This window comes from Protopterus annectens, chromosome 4.part0, assembly GCF_019279795.1.
Source record: "Protopterus annectens isolate FY-2018-M chromosome 4.part0, PAN1.0, whole genome shotgun sequence".
Classification (NCBI taxonomy): domain Eukaryota; kingdom Metazoa; phylum Chordata; order Ceratodontiformes; family Protopteridae; genus Protopterus; species Protopterus annectens.
The window spans coordinates 572937120-572954619 of record NC_056733.1 but is presented as its reverse complement, the minus strand read 5'-3'; positions in this window follow the sequence as shown (position 1 = coordinate 572954619).

The following is a 17500-nucleotide window of genomic DNA, read 5'->3' as shown; positions in this document are numbered from 1 at the left end:
GCTATTAGAAGACTATTAAACATGTATTATAGTGTATTATGAGTTATTTATGTAAAAGTGTAACCAAGCTCAGTCAGTGTTATCCCTGCTGCCATACAGTCCTACCCCATTCCATCTATCCCCACCCATTCAATTGCTTTCTGCAGAACCTGTTTGGTTTGAAGTCACCAACCACCACCCACCACTGTCTATGAGAAGTAGGTCTCAGCACCAGGACAAGCTTAATGGAAAATGGAAAACAATCACATAGCAGTGTAAATTTAATCTTGATTTCTTGCAACCATACAAGCTGAATCTGCAGAATAGCATCCAGCCCTATAAAGATATGGAAACAAGTTAAGTATCTGTGAATATTCTTAATTCATAATTGTAGCCTTCCATTCAGTTATACTGATCTGTTTAAAATAATATGAATAAGGTTACTTCAAGCACACAAAGCCATAAAGGCATTTAGTTACTATCAAATATTCTTCTCTACATTTGTCAATCCATAAAATCTGCACACCTCTACCGCTGTGTTATTTACTTATGGATCTGAATCTCAAAGAGCTCTGCCGAAATATCTAATCACTGCCCCTCGCCCCCCCCCCCCAGGAAAAAAAAAAACATGGATCACTAAGAGGTGTGAAAGTCTTATTTTTTCTTCTCTATTTCTATGTTTAGAAAAGAGAAATAGAGGACCTTGGTAATAATGGCTTTGTGCCGGAGAATCTTCAGTCACATGAAAGATTGTGCTGTCCTTCCTCACTCTCAATATTCATAGCATAAACCCAGTATTATATAATGTTTATTATTTGCATGTCTCAGTTACTCAGCCTGCTCTTTTTTCTAGTTAAGTATGCGGTACTTATTAACTTTCACTGCTACGGTGTGCTACCGTTGCCTTACCCCATACCGACCTTTTCATTCTATGAATTCTCAAACTAAAAGAAAAAATAGCCCACATAGTGCTGTGCTTCCTAAAGGAGCCAAAACAGTAAATGCTCAAAAACAAGCTCAAAAGTCACCTTCCTTAGGAACAAGCCATAAAACAATACTGTGAATGACAGCCAGACAGAATTAAAGGTTATATGTTCAGTTATTTCATTGTTACAGGGAAAGACTACTTTTGACATGGAACTAGAAAGGTGCAGAAAAAAAATAATTTTATAATACATGCATGAACTGAGACCTGGTACTGTGGCATTACCTAGGTAGGGGAAGGTCCCACTACTGAAAGAATGCTGATCAGATGACATGGACTGTTGCAATAATCTTGTTAAGTGTTAGTGGTTCATGCACTTGTAGAATGATTGACTAATTACACACAGACACACACACACACACACACACACACACACACACACACACACACACACACACACATGTATATGCATACTGAAAATATAGTGATCTTGTAGCTCTGCTGCAATCAAATTAAATGCTGGCTTCTTGAAAACATTTTAATAACAGACAGCTGATATTCTTATGGTAATAATGTATGTAATCATGATTTGTACAAAAGAAAATGTAGTAGATAACACACCCCTTCTCAAAACAGAAGGAAAATGGTAAATGAAAATTCAGCAGGCTGGGATGAATGCAAATAAGCTAATTGCTGTAGTGAAGACAAAAGAGCATAAACATATATATCTTCTGATGTGAAAAAAATGATTATGAACCAGCAATTCATCTGGCTCCATTTTCTGACATTGCTGGCTCTAGAACACTAGCTACTTTGTAGAGCACAAAGCAACAAGCCTGGAATGCATGCAGATGCAATGTAAGTGCTTAGTCTGAATAGCCAGCACTGGTTCTTTTTCAGCATAATTGTTCATAATTTGTCTTTAGCCTCCTACCTGCTTATTAAACATTTCCACTGGGACTGTACCACTGCAGAATTGAAATAGTTTATGCATGCATGTTTACTCTGCTGCTTGTTTTGCCATTGCAGATGTGACATTCATACTAAATCTGTTTTGACACAGAAATATAAAGGGCCTAGCTGACAACAGGTATAATTAATATGATTATCACAAACTCACATCTGGCTCCAAGAAAGTTTCTTCCACTCATTCTCAGAACAAGCAGTAAAATAATATAGCCTGAAAAAGTGGTTATCATTCAGGTCAGCAATGTTTTCTTTTTTTCTACTGCTGCTTTTTTATTTTACAAGTTCATGGTACTTCTAGATTGAAGGTAGATAACTATCATGACTTGATAGGATACGGTTTTCCAGGTGCTGATGATGTCACTGAAATCAGCTATTTTTAAGGTCAGAGTGCTACAGGTGAAGATCAAATAAATATTACATGATTCTTAATTTTAACATAAATTATCTAAAAAAACATTTATTGTGAATTTAGTGCAGGAAAAAATAAATCCACAGTTTCAGGAAGTATGCCTGAAAGAACATTTTTTCTCATTGTATTTTATTCATTTTTTTCTTCAAAGTACCTTTAGTACAATGACAGACTCTTCATATTTTATTTTTGGAACTGGATCAGTGTTTTAAATTTATTCTCAGAATTCAGGTTCCCAGTTCCTTCTTGCTCCGCATTCTAAACCTTGCAGACATTAAGAGTATAGCTCCTAACCTTAGGCCGGATGAGGTTTTTGAATTTTCCAAACAAAAAGTTTCTTTTCTAATTATCAACATGTTCTCCATTTTGTCTGTTGACTGATAGCATAATGCATAAAGTATTCCTTAACACATGCATAATAATGCATTATACCTTATGAGCATGCCTACATTTACAACTCAACACACACAACCCCTTAGATGTGGCACATACTGACTTTCATAAATGCTCACCTGCTTGAAAAAGTACACTCCTTTTGGGTTCAGATTATTTTGTACAGTCCTGAGTCACCTTCTCCATGGGTGATTGAGAAGTGCAAAGTGGATGAAGGTGCAACTAGTTAATCAAACAGATGAGCTGCAACTTGTCAATTACTTTTTTTTCACAAAAAAATTGTTACCAGTGTTGATTCTATCACAGTGCTAGCAGGGAGGGAGTCTTGCTTTCTTTTTAGATATTTCTGTTTTCTATTCATTTGGGAGACTGTGGAGTCTGTGCATTTACTCCTCAACACGAGGATGCAAAATACTTATTTTAGCTGTTTTCAGAGCTATAGCTAGGTCAACTTGTGCCCTAAGTAATGCTCAGAATGGTGTACCCTCAATGCCACCAAAAAAAGTCCTCAATAGATGTAGACCAAATAAAAGAATCCAGAGTTGAAGACAGAAACAAAAAAGACCTATAGTCAAAGCTTTGCTACTACCCACATAGACACAAGTGTGCCTGCACGCTCACACACACACACACACACACACACACTACAATCATTTTTTGAAATCATTCAAGCTTAAATGATTACCAGTGTATCACTTGCAGCCTTCAAGTAAAAAGAAACAAACTGCATTCACCCCTATAACACAAGTCATACTATTGACTGAAAGATGACTTATAAGGAGCCAAGACTGTGATCACAGTTGCTTAAATGATTGCAAAGTTTGCTTGTAGTGACCAGTTGGCACCTTCTCCACATTGCAGATCAGGCCCCTTAGCAGCTTGCACCTAGGGCAGCTGTCCTCCTTCACGCCATCCTAGCCACAGCTATCAAACGTAGGGCATTTGTGTTAGCTCATACCTGAACAGGTATTTATCAGGAAACACAGTGTAGAAGTGTCTGAGTCTCCCACTGTAAGAGATTAAAAGAAAACATCAGTAAACTGCAGAATAAAACAGGTTGAACAGCATATTTGCACGATAACCTTGTTATACCTTATTAGGCCCAACATTGTATTTTCAAGCAAATACATAATCACAGGGATTTAGAAATGCCACATCTATAATCACAGCCAAGGCAAATTAACCCTGTCACTTATTGCCTCTTGCTGGTAGCATTGTTGCCTCACAGCAAGAGGTTCTCCCATTCGATTCTCGGTTGGAGTGCAGGGAGTGCCTTCTGTGTGGTGTCTGCATGTCCTCCCCACAGTTGGATGTGCGTTTGAAAGACATGCATAAATGGGCGTGCCTTCGTTAAAGGTAGGACGTCAAGCTGGCACCTCGGCGTTCGTTAAAATCTACTGCCAATCATTAGCGGACCGGAGTTCCACTGTGACGACCCCTAACCGGGAAAAGCCGAAAGACAACAACAACTTATTCCCAGTGGATGTGGCCACACCTGTTGATAAGGAGCTCCTTGTCCAGAGTGCAGTACTGGTCAGTAGCCAAATTGTGTGAGACCACCTCATAGCCATATTAGAGTACTAGCAACTGCAGAAAACAATGGTGATGCCCAAGCATCTATGGTTATCATTGTGAATCCACTAGCACAGTCTTCACAGGTACATTGCCAATATATTATTGTAATATAAGGGAATATATATATATATATATATATATATATATATATATATATATAGATATATATATATGTGTGTGTGTGTGTGTGTGTGTGTGTGTGTGTGTGTGTGTGTGTGTGTGCGTGTGTGTGAGTGTCTATATATATATATATATATATATATATATATATATATATATATATATATATATGTGTATATATATATATAGACAGAGATGTTGAGATGTTCCAGGAAAGAGAAAATGTGAAAGATGGTGTCACATTGTCAGCCCAGCTATCTGGAATTTTGTAAATAATTATATGTCATTTGAGGTGATTTATATAGAAGTGTGACAGAAGGAGATACAGCCAGAACAGCTATCTGTAATTTTGTAAATAGTTATATGTCATTTGTGAATATCATCAGGATGCAATTGCTTGTGTTGCCACTATATTAGAGCTGTATGTCCTATTGCATAGACATGTATGCTGAAGAGATATTTTCATACACTATTATAGTTGTTTAGATGCATGTATTTTAACAAGAGATTAGCCTGCAAAACTTAGGAATAGTTGAGATTGAAGTACTCTATTGACGAGCCATAAACAAGGGATGTTATCTTTCAGTTTCAGTCAACAGGTGACAGTGTGTCTACACTAGGGGACTTTCTGTGTTGTTTTGTAAGTGTTTTATTGTTTTATGTCTTCTAGCAGTTACAAACATCTGAAGGCTATGCATTTTCACAGAGAGATGTTAAATGCTACCAGCTGCAGTCGGGGTTTAGCCTGGGAACTGAAGTCAGGAGACAAAAAGTGATGTTGTGCTGCAAGTATCCCAGCAGTAATATTTGATATTAATTTAAGAACTCTCTGAGAGAGAGAAACAGGGCATTTTGTATTTTGTCTTTCACCTAACAAGAACATCCACTCACCATCTCTGCACTTGCCTTGCTCTACATAAGTCTAGGCTTCAGTAATTTCTCTTAGATACAGTTAGGAATATAGTGAAGTATAGCTTAGGTATTTCTTTATTTATTTGCGACTGTCCTGCAATGTTGTTTTAAATATTTCCTGTGATATTGAACTCTGAAGTAACTGTGTGTGTTTACTGAGTATTGCCTTGTTCTTTTATTATTTGTTATTAAATATATTTAAACCTTTCAATTGTGGCTAGTCTGTTTAGAGATATTTAAGCTGTTAGTGTACTTGCATATCTATTTGGTGATGGTGTACAGGCCACTCCTAATAGCCTTGCCCTTGGTCAAACTAACATTTGGATTAATAGTAACATTACGCAGTAGGACTGGACACCCTTTGTTAAGGGCCTTAAAGTAGGAGATAAGTAGCTGTCTGGTGGCAGTGAAAACTACCTTATAGTCTGGGCAGAAGGGGGCATAGCTAGTAAACCTGTGCCAACCTTTCCCAGGTGAGTACGCATGTATAAATCAAATCTCAAAATGTGTGTGTGTGTGTGTGTGTGTGTGTGTGTGTGTGTGTGTGTGTGTGTGTGTGTGTGTGTGTGTGTGTGTGTGTGTGTCAGCTACTTGGGCAGGGACACGAAGCATTGGTTAGACAGTGAGGGTGCTGGAGGTCTTAGCTTGGCCACTCAGCTGAGATCTCAACTCTATAGCTGTGCCAGTGGGAAGTCTTATTCGGGATCTGGACAAAGAGGGAGAAACTAGCCCAAGACTGACTGTGATCTCTGTGTGCTCTTAAGGGAAATTGCACTTTACTGTGTGTTTACTTGTCATCCTCCCATTTTGTACGTTCCTCTCTGTTTCCAGTGGTGATGATTGAGGCTCCTTGATTACTGGGCCAGTGTTTGGGCATCAGAAATGGCTAAGGGTGGACAGTAAAGGTGATATTAAACCAACAGAATCTAGTGAAATGGACAGATGATTGCAAAGGCAGGTGGTGGTAAAAATTGTGATGCAAAACACAATGGAAAAAGGGGATAAGACAAAACAGGAGTGCAGAATCATGTGAAACACAGAGGAGAAAAAAAGTGAGATACAGCAAATTAACATGATGGACTACTCACACCACTTGATCAGTTTATGTCTACTATAATGTGAATGTAATGGAAAAAAAAGAAAATATTCAACCCTGAGGGTATTTGACTTATCGACTCTGCCCATTTAAGCTACCCACTCATGTCCTTAACAAGGTGACTTATGGCAGGAGACACAGTGAAAGTGTTAAGGAAACACATTTCAGGGGATTGCTACACATTTGCAACTGACAGGCTTTATGGGAACCGAACACATGCCCTTATGCAGTAATACTCTCCCAAATGGTGAATTAGCAAGGTAAGACATAAATGCACTTGGAGCAAGGGTATCAGAAAATATAAATGTCAAAAACAATGCAACACAGTTACAGATTGAGAACAGAATTGTAAATCAGCATTCAACCCAAGGGTATTAGAGCCTTTCCTCCACCTCCAGTGCACTGACCCTGTACAAATCACTTTATGAGTACATGGAGCCACGGAAACAGAAAGAAGGCATTATCTATAACATACTTCATAACTGCATAGTGTTATGCATCTTCACTCACGGAAGGCAATGTCCACAGCCCATGACATGGATCTTAGCCATAGGATGAGACATGCCATTTCTCTTCAGTTATGAATGAGCATCAGAGTAGTTTACTATTATCCATTGCATAACATAAGACCAAAGAAAGATGAGTTTTTTTTTAAATCCCTTTTAGGGCATGTCTGTGGTGTGTTTATCCAACCAGATTAAAGGTTAGAAATGGGAGTACAGGACGGAGATAAAAACGGTAGCAAAGAAACGACAGAGCACTAGGTGAGCCAATAAGGAAAGAGCAAGATGGAGGTGAGGTAGGAACATACCTCTCAAATTCTTAAATCAGTAAACCTTAACAATAAAATAAGTTTTGCTACAAAGTGCAAAATTTGTGACAAATTAAACATATTGCTGATACTAATTTTAAAATGATTTTATTTTAAAATTATTGTATTGTAATTTTGCGATACTAATAATAATTATTTAAACGTGGGAAGTTGAGAAGTATATTTGGGAGTCTTATTTTGGGGGGAGCAGGTGCCCTTTTATTTTTTTCAGAGAAGGGAAAAGTGGGGAATGAAGTCAGGGAAGTAAAAGATGGGTGAGGAGCCTACCTCTCAACTTCTTAGAGCAAAAAAGCTGGACAAAGTAATAAATAAAAGTGGCCCAAAGGCCCAAACATAGGGGCATTTTTAAATATTGCCCTTACAACTTAAAAAGTTGATAATAACAGGTTTTGCATAAGCATGAATTTTCTGGAGTATGAAGTCTGAAACTCAAATGTCTGTCATTATTTTCTAACTTCAGTCTTTAATGATCTGCCACTAATTTGCCAGAAAAACACAATTTTATAAAAAAATGAACCAAAAATATGGGGCAAAAATCTGGACATTCTGTGAAAATATGTACAGTTGAGAGGTATGGAAAGGAGAGAGGTTAAGTTGCATGAAAAGAAATACATGACTGACAGGACGTGGAGTAATATAATGAGGCTGGTGGAACAATGGTGAAAGAGACATTAGACAAACAAAGGGAAGATAATGACTGAGGGGGATGCACAACATAACAAGGTGGGCATAAACACAAAATGGAGGTAAACACCAGGTTGGGGGATAGGATTGGGTGTCCATAGGTGCAGTCTCTTCCAGCTTTGACCCAATGGAAGATTACTTGTCTCACTGGCTACTGTCACTGCTCACTGCTGTCTCAGAAGGTGTAGTCAGTGCTGGGCAGGAAGCAACTCAATAAGATGCCAGAACATGGTCTCCATGCTGCCAGTGTAGGCATTCAACCTCCTGTCTGTTATTGCCTGGACCAGCTCTGCCAGCTCTTGGCAGGTAGCAAAGGTGTTACCTACACTTGCACTGCTACTGGTAGATAGCACTGTATCAGCTTCTGATGAGGAGCTTAGTGTTGTGCAAGGTGTAGTTGGAGAGGAATGTATGCTGGTTACTGTAACAGCCTGTAACCCAGATGTGCTGAGTGCCTGTGGTGGGTGTGGGAGTACTGCTGCCAACTGTGTGTAGGTGGGGCAGGCCTTGCTGGTGAGGTAGGTGCAGGTTGTTATGCTGCTAGATATAATAGTAAACAAAATGGAGAAAAACAAAACAATAACCCAAATAAATATATGTAAGAAAAAGGATAGGGACAGAGAAAGTGGGGGGGGGACTACAAACAGCAAAATTGCATTCCTAACTATGTTGATACTGACTGATATGAGCACAATACAGTTTTAATTGTACTACATAAAGAAGAATTTCATCAGCCTGTTTATCTCCATACTAAAATATGAAGGAGGGGCCTAAGCCAAAAGTCATCCTCATACACTGTCTGGCATACTATAATATTAGTCACAGGCACTGTTTATCAGGAAATCACATTTAAGCCTGTGGCCAGTGATGTAATTTGAGTTTTGACAATAATAAAACTGCATACAAAATAAACATGTAGACCACACAATAAACATGTCCATCATAAGTAATAGACAAGGTACAGATAATTATATTATGTATTGTGAAATGCCCAGCAACCTACTACTTATGACTCTTACAAATATGGACTATGCAGTGGTGCATTGAATTACTGGAACACGAAATATGCTTTTCCATGACAGTAGAACTTTGTGGAAGGGGGAATTAAACCCAAAGTGATCCTAGCAAATATCAGAGTATATAGAGTTAAGATAATGATCCACGTATCCACCTATATAAGGGGAAGCATGCAGAAATACACTTCTAATATTACACAGTATTACTAAGACCCTTGAATTATGCCAGTAATGACAAATGTGGTGCTGCTACATAAAAGCGATAGATAATTATTCATAATACCTACAACTGTTACTATGACAAGAGATAATTTTTTTATGACAGTATGTATACTTACTTGACCATCACTTAGATGCTCTACTTTGGTCTTGTGCATCTGTGTGCTCCTTTTGTTCTATGCAGGGGCTAGACATATAAAAAGGTCATGATGCAAACATGGATGGTGGCATGAAGTGACAGGATATTTGATTAACTGAAGATGTTATACTTACAGTACTGAGGTGGTGACTGTGCCTTACCTTCATTCTCCCATCAGTAAAGGAGATCAGACTTGGATCCAGTCATGTCACTATAGTACTTACAGCATGGTTTTCTTGTGTTTGGGATGCCAATAACATGGGTGACAACCTTGGTCAGACTATTCTAGGCATCAATCTTATACTGTGACGTGGTATAGCCCTCCTGCAGGAGTCTACTTCTGTAATGTTTATGGAATATGTTCCGAAATATCTTGTTATCCTCTTCACACCCCCACTGTATTCTAAAAGGAGCATTACCCTCTCCTTCTCCAGCCATAATATCTCACCTTGAAGGAGATCAGATAAAATGGCAGACAATTGGTGGCCAAAACAGTTCTCGTGTGTCTCATCGTTAGTAAAATGATAGGCATTGATGGCAACTCATTTGTGTGGGAGATAGCAGACTGATAAAATATAAGTACTATATTATTAAGGTACCAGTAGTAATGTAACTCATTCACTCTAGTAAAGCTCTGGAGGATTGTACTCTTAACTCCCAGTGATTGCATCCTGAGTTTTCTGACACAATCAAGTTATGCCTTCACATTTCAAACAAATGGTCATATCTCTGGAGCCCTTACTAAAGGAATGTAAGTGACAAACTGTTAAGTACAAAGAAATCAGAATCAAATTCTAGGTCTTCCACAGGATTTTTATAAGCCATAATAAACACAGTAAATATTAATTGTGTACTATGTTGTAAATAACTTATAATGGGCGGCTGAAGTGGTACAGAGGTTAGTGCTGCCACCTCACAGCAAGAGGTTCTCTGGTTCGATCCTCAGCTGGGGTGTCTTCTGTCTGGAGTCTGTATGTCCTCCCTGTGGTTGCATGTGTTTCCTCTGGGTGCTCCTGTTTCCTCACAAATATATACTGTAGGTGGATTGGACACTCTAAATTGGTCCTAGGTGTGTGTGTGTGTGTGTGTGTGTGTGTGTGTGTGTGTGTGTGTGTGTGTGTGTGTGTGTGTGTGTGTGTGTGTGTGTGTGTGCCTTCTGTAGAAAGTTGGGTGCCAGGCTGGCAACTCAACAATCATGAGCAGACAGGTGATCTGCTGTGGTGACCCCTAACCAGGAAAAGCCAGAAGAAAAAGTTGTAAATAACTTATATTTCAGTAACCACTGAAGCTACACAGATACTGTCAGCAGCTTTGTGTTCATCCATCTGAAAGCTTTCATAATAGGCTAAGCAGTAAAATTTGTGTTTATAATTAGAAAAATCTAATAAAACCAAAATCACTCCATATTGTAGTGTAAAAATACATAAAAAACACCAATCACATTTTTATGTGTGCACATAGCTAGATTCAAAACTTTTAAATTGAGTTGAATACTTTGTTACATTGTTCTGAAGAAAATCTCATTGATGGTTATAGAGACAAACATGCTAAACATTATACGTAATAAATTCTTGCTGAGGTGCAGTACAGCATACTTTTGGTTTTATTAGCTTTTCAGATTTACATGGTACATATGTTTAGTCGGTTTGTTATTTCTGACAATATCTCTTAGCAGCATTATTGAGAGGTAAAATAAGAGTGTAGATGTGGTACCTATCATATAATCTTTAAAATGAAATCTCTCAATCGCTCATATGACCCACAGTTTTGAAACTATTAATGCAAATATAAACAGGCATCAGTGGGAAGTAACTACAGATGCACCTGTAGGTGTCACTAGGCTGTAATGAGTTAAAGTGTGAAATATGGCAGTCCTCCATCCCTCTGTAATGTGCAGAGAATACATGCCCTAAACCAGCTTCATCTTCATATGCTAAGTTATGGGATGGCAATTATGCCCACCATAAAGTAATTGGCTTTCTACATGTGGGTGGAGCATACTGCGGGTGCTCAGGGGTATGCATGACATCATGCATGTAGAAATTGTTACAGTGTTTATTAGGTTTGTTCATTGGGCAAACTAACTGATTCAGAAACAATAATGAGACCTAATTAGAATAGTAATCATCATGCTCAGAGAGCAGGTTTTACAGGATATAAGCATAATGAAAACTTTGTTTTACCTTGGGCTATGACAGAAAACTTAGATGCCCTGAATTTGAATCTTGCTGTAGAAACTTTGGAGATATCTGCTTACATGCTATGACTTTTTACACATCCACTTGTTTGTCCAAGGGTAGATTTTCATCTTTTCTTTCATGTAAGGCCAAGAAGGTATGTCAGTTTGTCAGTACTTCTTAATGTATTGGGCAAAGCTGTCTTATGGGTACACTGCAAGTGTACTGAATATAGTAGTGTGCATGATTGTTAAAGCAGGTCAGAGATGCAGTACTGTGCAATGCTATTATAGTGTGCCTTGCACATATGTGATTAGCCACAACCTTTGTCACACTGCTATTGAAATGGTCATGTGTTCTTGTTAAGCTGCATGCCTATGATTGCTTTGTGGTAAATATGTGTTTAGGACACATAAATCCCAGACATTCACTTATTGATTATGTAGATACTGATATCTAATTGACAGGCACAACTACAGTATATTAGATGACCTAGTAGGATACTAAGTGTAAGGATTTGTAAGGTCCATATAGGACCAGGCTGTTAATTCCACTGTTTCCATACCAACAGAGCTATGCTTAAATACAGGGCCAGAAGAAGAGCATTGCATCTGCTGGTGCTTCCATGTTCACATACAAACCCAGGTTTATAGATGCTGAGAATAAGGTGGTATTAGAAGCCCTTCATCTCCATGACAGACTTCTGTTTGCTGCCATTCTGCCAACCACTCCTTCTGTGACCATGTCTGGTGTGAAGTTGTCACCAATGTTAATGCTGTGGGTGGTCAGTTTCAAAGTTGCAGTACAGTCTGCCATAGGGCAACAAGTATGATCTGTGCTGTCAGTAACAGAGTAGAGTCCCCTAGCAAGGGAATGGAGGGCAACATGTGGTGGTCCATTCACTGAACCATCCCTCATGCAGATGGAGGAGTTCATGGCCTCACTTAATGGTAATACTACCTCAACAGAGTCCCACAGTGCAACACTGGATGTTGGGCAGTGCTGGACAGGCCACAGAGAGTTTAGCAACAGATGCCCTGAGTATGTAATCCTATATCATAGTATCAGTAACTTCAACTCATCATTACTTATTTGCTACATTAAAATATATAATATATGTTTAACATAAAGCATTCAGGTACATTGGGTATTTAAGTTCCATGTCCATCTGTGGAAGGTATGGCCAGGAATATTACTTGTTTTCATAGCTGTATAGTTGTAAAGATATTATTTGCATGTGTAGTTATGGTGCAGGGTCCTATCTAAACTGGGTATTTTTTGTTTTGGGTACTCATAGCAGTATGTAGAGAAAGGCATGTCACAAATGAATGGAGAATAAGCATTCTAGTGCCCATGTACAAGAATAAATGGTACATTCACAACTGTGGGCAGTACAGAGGTATCATACTGCTGTCACACAGCATGAACATTTTGGACAGGGTGACTGATACATAAATATGCAGTGCAGAAGAAAGTAAGATGGGAGACGAGCAGTTCAGATCCAGATTAGGAGGTGACACAACTGACCCAATGTTTTCAGTGAGACAGATAGTTGAGAAGAAGCTATAGAAGAGGAAAGAGTTCAACTGGACACTCCTAGGCTTGGAGAAAGCATATGACAAGGTACCAAGAAAGCTGATTTGGACAGTCCTTCAAAGGTTCAAAGTCCCAGAAACATTGGTAGCATTACAGAGGGCTATGTAGATGGACACAATGACACAAGTACAAACAGTGTTCAATGTCCCAGAGGGGCTTCCAGTCAGAGTGGTTGTGCACTTAAGTTCAGCTCTGGGCCCACTGCTGTTCATACTGATGATGGACTACATTAGCAAACAAGTTGGAGGGGACAGATGAGCAAAGTTACTGTATGCAGATGATGTGGCATTACAGGCAGACTTTGAACAAGAACTTTGGGAAAAATATGGGAATGCAAGGCAAAACTGAAGGCGCATGAGATGAAACTGAGTGCCGACGGTTGCAATGGCAGCAAATGGAGAAATCAGAAAAAGCTGAAAATTGAGATATTAGGGAAGTAGTACAACAGGTAACAGCTCAAGTATCTCGGAGGGGGGATTGAGAAGAAGGGAATGCTGAATGAGGAAATCAAATCTAGAATCATATGGGCTGCAGTTAAATGACACAGAGTGTCAGAGGTGTTGTGTGACAGAAGCATGCCAAAGCAGCTGAAAGGTGAGGTACAAAGCAGTGGTGTGATTAGTGGTGTGGTACAAAAACCTGGGCAGTTAAGGCAAAACATTTAAAGAAGCTAGACATGATAGAGATGAAGTGCCTGAGATGGGTTGTAGGATGCACGCTGTGGGATAGATGAAAAACTGAAGACATAAGAGCAGAAACCCTAGTTGCTACAATTGCAGAAAAGGTCAAAGAGGACAGATTACAGTGGTAAAAGTACATGTGCAGAAAAATGGAAGACACTGCTGAAAAAAGATTTGGGAGAGACAGGAAAAAGGCAAGAGGAAATGAGGCATCCAGCAAAGAGATGCATGGATTGCATGAGAGAGGACCTGCAACAGTCATTTTTGACTGTCAAAGACGGTAGGAAAGTACCAATGAACTGACAGAGATGGTGACAGTTGACGCAACACCCTGACCTCATGTAGAAAATGGGAAAAGGGGGCTGATGTTCGTGATTCACAGGTGATTCTTTATCTGGCCCCAGCACTGTGGAACTGATGTTGGAGAATCTGTAGCCTCTGATAATGACCACAGGGATGAGATGGCACAATCAGAGGGTGAAGAGTTTGACTGACACAGGGTATATGGTCCCCTGCAAACTTTACTATTGTATGGATACAGTCTCTATGCCTGTTCATATGTAGGAAACATAACTTCCTGAGAGTGGTCAGGTTAATAGGGACACAACAGATCAGGGAAGTGTGTTGGCTATCATTACAGAGGTGTCTACATCTGCCTCTAGAACTCTTGGGCAGGGAGTGGTCCACACAGTGGGCTTGGTAATGGTGCACATTGGCTGTATGGTTACTGCCCTCCCCCTATGTTTGGTGTCTCAGCAGCTGTCGCCCAACATATGCGCATGGCCATTGTGCTGGCACAGTTCAAGTCCACCACAGCCATGCCGCAGACAGTGAGTGATCTAGGTTATGCATGCTGACTTGCGGGACTGTATGACCCATATGTGTGATTTGTTGGATAAACTGAATCACACAATGGACCATGCAGTGTCTTCTCTGGGCCATCTATCTGGAGTGAAGGGCCATCTTTATAGTTGGAGATCTGCTAAATCCACAGATGCTAGCCAACATTGCCACGAATGAACAAGATCCCACCCTCATGGTGATAGTACCTCCTCAGCAACCTCTATTGTGGCTGTATCTACACTCAGGAGAGGGCATCCCTGTGGCCCTGGCCATTGTCATGCTAACACATCCTCCAGCAGACATCTGTCATGGTCAAGTAGCATGTCAGCAATTAGCCTAGGTCATGGTACAGCCTGTGCAACTCCTGGGAGATCCAACCATCATGGGCTTGGGAATGCATAGGAAGCTGAACCCTTTGTCACGCATGAAATGGACCAGTCAGTGAGGCAGAGCTGCAGTGCAGCACTACATGCTGAGGCTATGTCCCCACAGGCACACATATATACACCCACACACACACACACACACACACACTCACACTCACCCATAAATGCACACCCCAACACACACACACATATGCACACTCCAACACACACACACGCCCTTACCCACTCTGAACTCTTAACTCTTAACTGAGACATTGCTGCCTCCTAAAATTAATGCTCGTTGTCTTTGTTACTGGGTGTTGATCTCCCATAGTAAGTATCTTATCTGTTTATATTCATGAGACCGTGTGACAATATTTCATCTAATCATTAATTTAGTTTAATTCTGATGTCATGTGATCACTACAGTAGTCCCGCTAATGTCAATTGTCATTTCAAGTGTTACTCTGCAACAGAAATAAAACTGATTTGCACAGTGTTACCACAACATGCAGAGATAACCAATGAGACTGTAGACAATGTCACTAGGTTTGTAACTCACTGCCATAAATGTCATGTAATTCCCCTCACATTATTAATCCTGAACATTTGAACGCCTTTGTCACCTCTCCATTTTATTTGTAATCTTCACTGCCTACACATTCAATAGCCTCTGGTCAGTCTCTCATAACATTTCCTCTGTCAGCAATGTGTGTTTGCTCTCACTATGGTATTACTTTGAGAAACTATTTATTCCTTCCTTCCAGTGGTGGTAACCTTCCTATACAAACTTCATGTTCTGTTAATTGTGTAATATAGCATTTGATTGCCCTGTGTACTTATTAATGGCAATGCTCCTGAACAAAATTGTGGTCAATGCTGCACTAAATACATAAGGTATAGTCTGGAGTAAAACATCCAAATATAAAACCTGGTACAAGAATGCAAAAATTAAAAAGGAAAGGGAAGTACGAAAGTAAATATAAACATAACAGTTATTACTGTCACCAAAAGATGATATAATGCATATTACAGCTAAGACAACTTCAAAATTCTATCAGACAGACTTGTAAAGCTACTAGTGTATATCACATATGCTGTCAGTATGCAAATACTGCAGTAAATCATGAAGCAGAGTCAGTAAATTTAGGGAACAGAATACATGGGTTAGGCAAATATTATATGCTTCATCAATGGAAAATAAATCAAGTAAGAAACATAAGCAAATGGCTGGAATTTCCGATTGTCCAAAGAATGCCATTCAACTGAATTCCAGAGGCAGTTTTCCATCTGATCAAAGATGCAGGATAGAGACTCATAGTCTGTTGAGTCCATCTAAAATTTGCAGCTAATCACTATGCACCCATCCCACTGTGTGCGTGTGCAAGTGTGCATGTGGGTGTGTGTGTGCTTGTGTGTGTACTTGTGTGTGTCTGTGTGTTTGGCAGGCTTAGAAGGAAACTTATTCTTATTCAAGTCATATATTTCATAGGTCTTAGCAACACTGCATAATTCAGGAAATTGTGATGTGATACAGACATTCTCAGAATTCAGAAAAAAAACACACAACTGTCAATAAAAGATGAAGCCTAAAAGGACTGTACCTATGATGAAGTAAACTGTGATTCTGAAACACATTAGCTGCAATGAGGAAAGACCTCATTATCAGCTAATTTGTATGTCTTTGAATAACTCTTAACTGCCTGTTGTGGAAAATGTACTTTCATGCAGTTTTCAATACTGATCGCTAATGTATCACACTGGCACAGGCACCAATGCCTCCTTTACTCTCTCATGCATACACATAATCAAACTCACACACACACACACACACACACACACACACACACACACACACACACACACACACACACACATACACACACAGACCTACTTTAGCCTACCTATCCCCTAGCTATCACACCTACTGCATCCTCTGAGGCAGACACACATTAACACATTCTACTCCTATCTCTACATACACTCACACTTGCAGTCTCACAAGTACAGATATGCACGCAGCCCCTAGCATGACATGTCCATTACACCCTCCAGCACTCCTTACATGATCAGCTGAATACAAGCTTCTGGCTGTTTTCATTAACACGGGTAGCCAAGTTAAGTTACACAGAGAATTGCTCAGAATGGCAAATTCCTTATCGCAGGCATTTTCAGGGGGAGAGCATTGATAATTACCATTGACTTCTTCCCAGAATACCTCATTAGCATTTTGGTTTAGGGGTGGAGACTGACTAACATGGTGCTGCATGTCTTCATGATGCAGTACCTTAGAAAGGCTCTCTCTGAATAGGAAATGGTTACTGTGAGGTGCACACCTTGCATACACCTCATAGTAAACTTTCTAAATCTGGTCCATTATCTTGTTAATGAAAAAACAAAAAAACATAAGTTTCAGTGGCACAACATGTAGCACACCTCACCTTTGGTGCAGAAGGCTGCAGGTTCTTTTCCCAGACCAGGTAGATCGATTGCTAGCACTGTAGTGCAGTATAAAGAGGTTGCTGCACTCCTGAGTGTACCATCATTCATATGACACTTTAAACCTAGGGT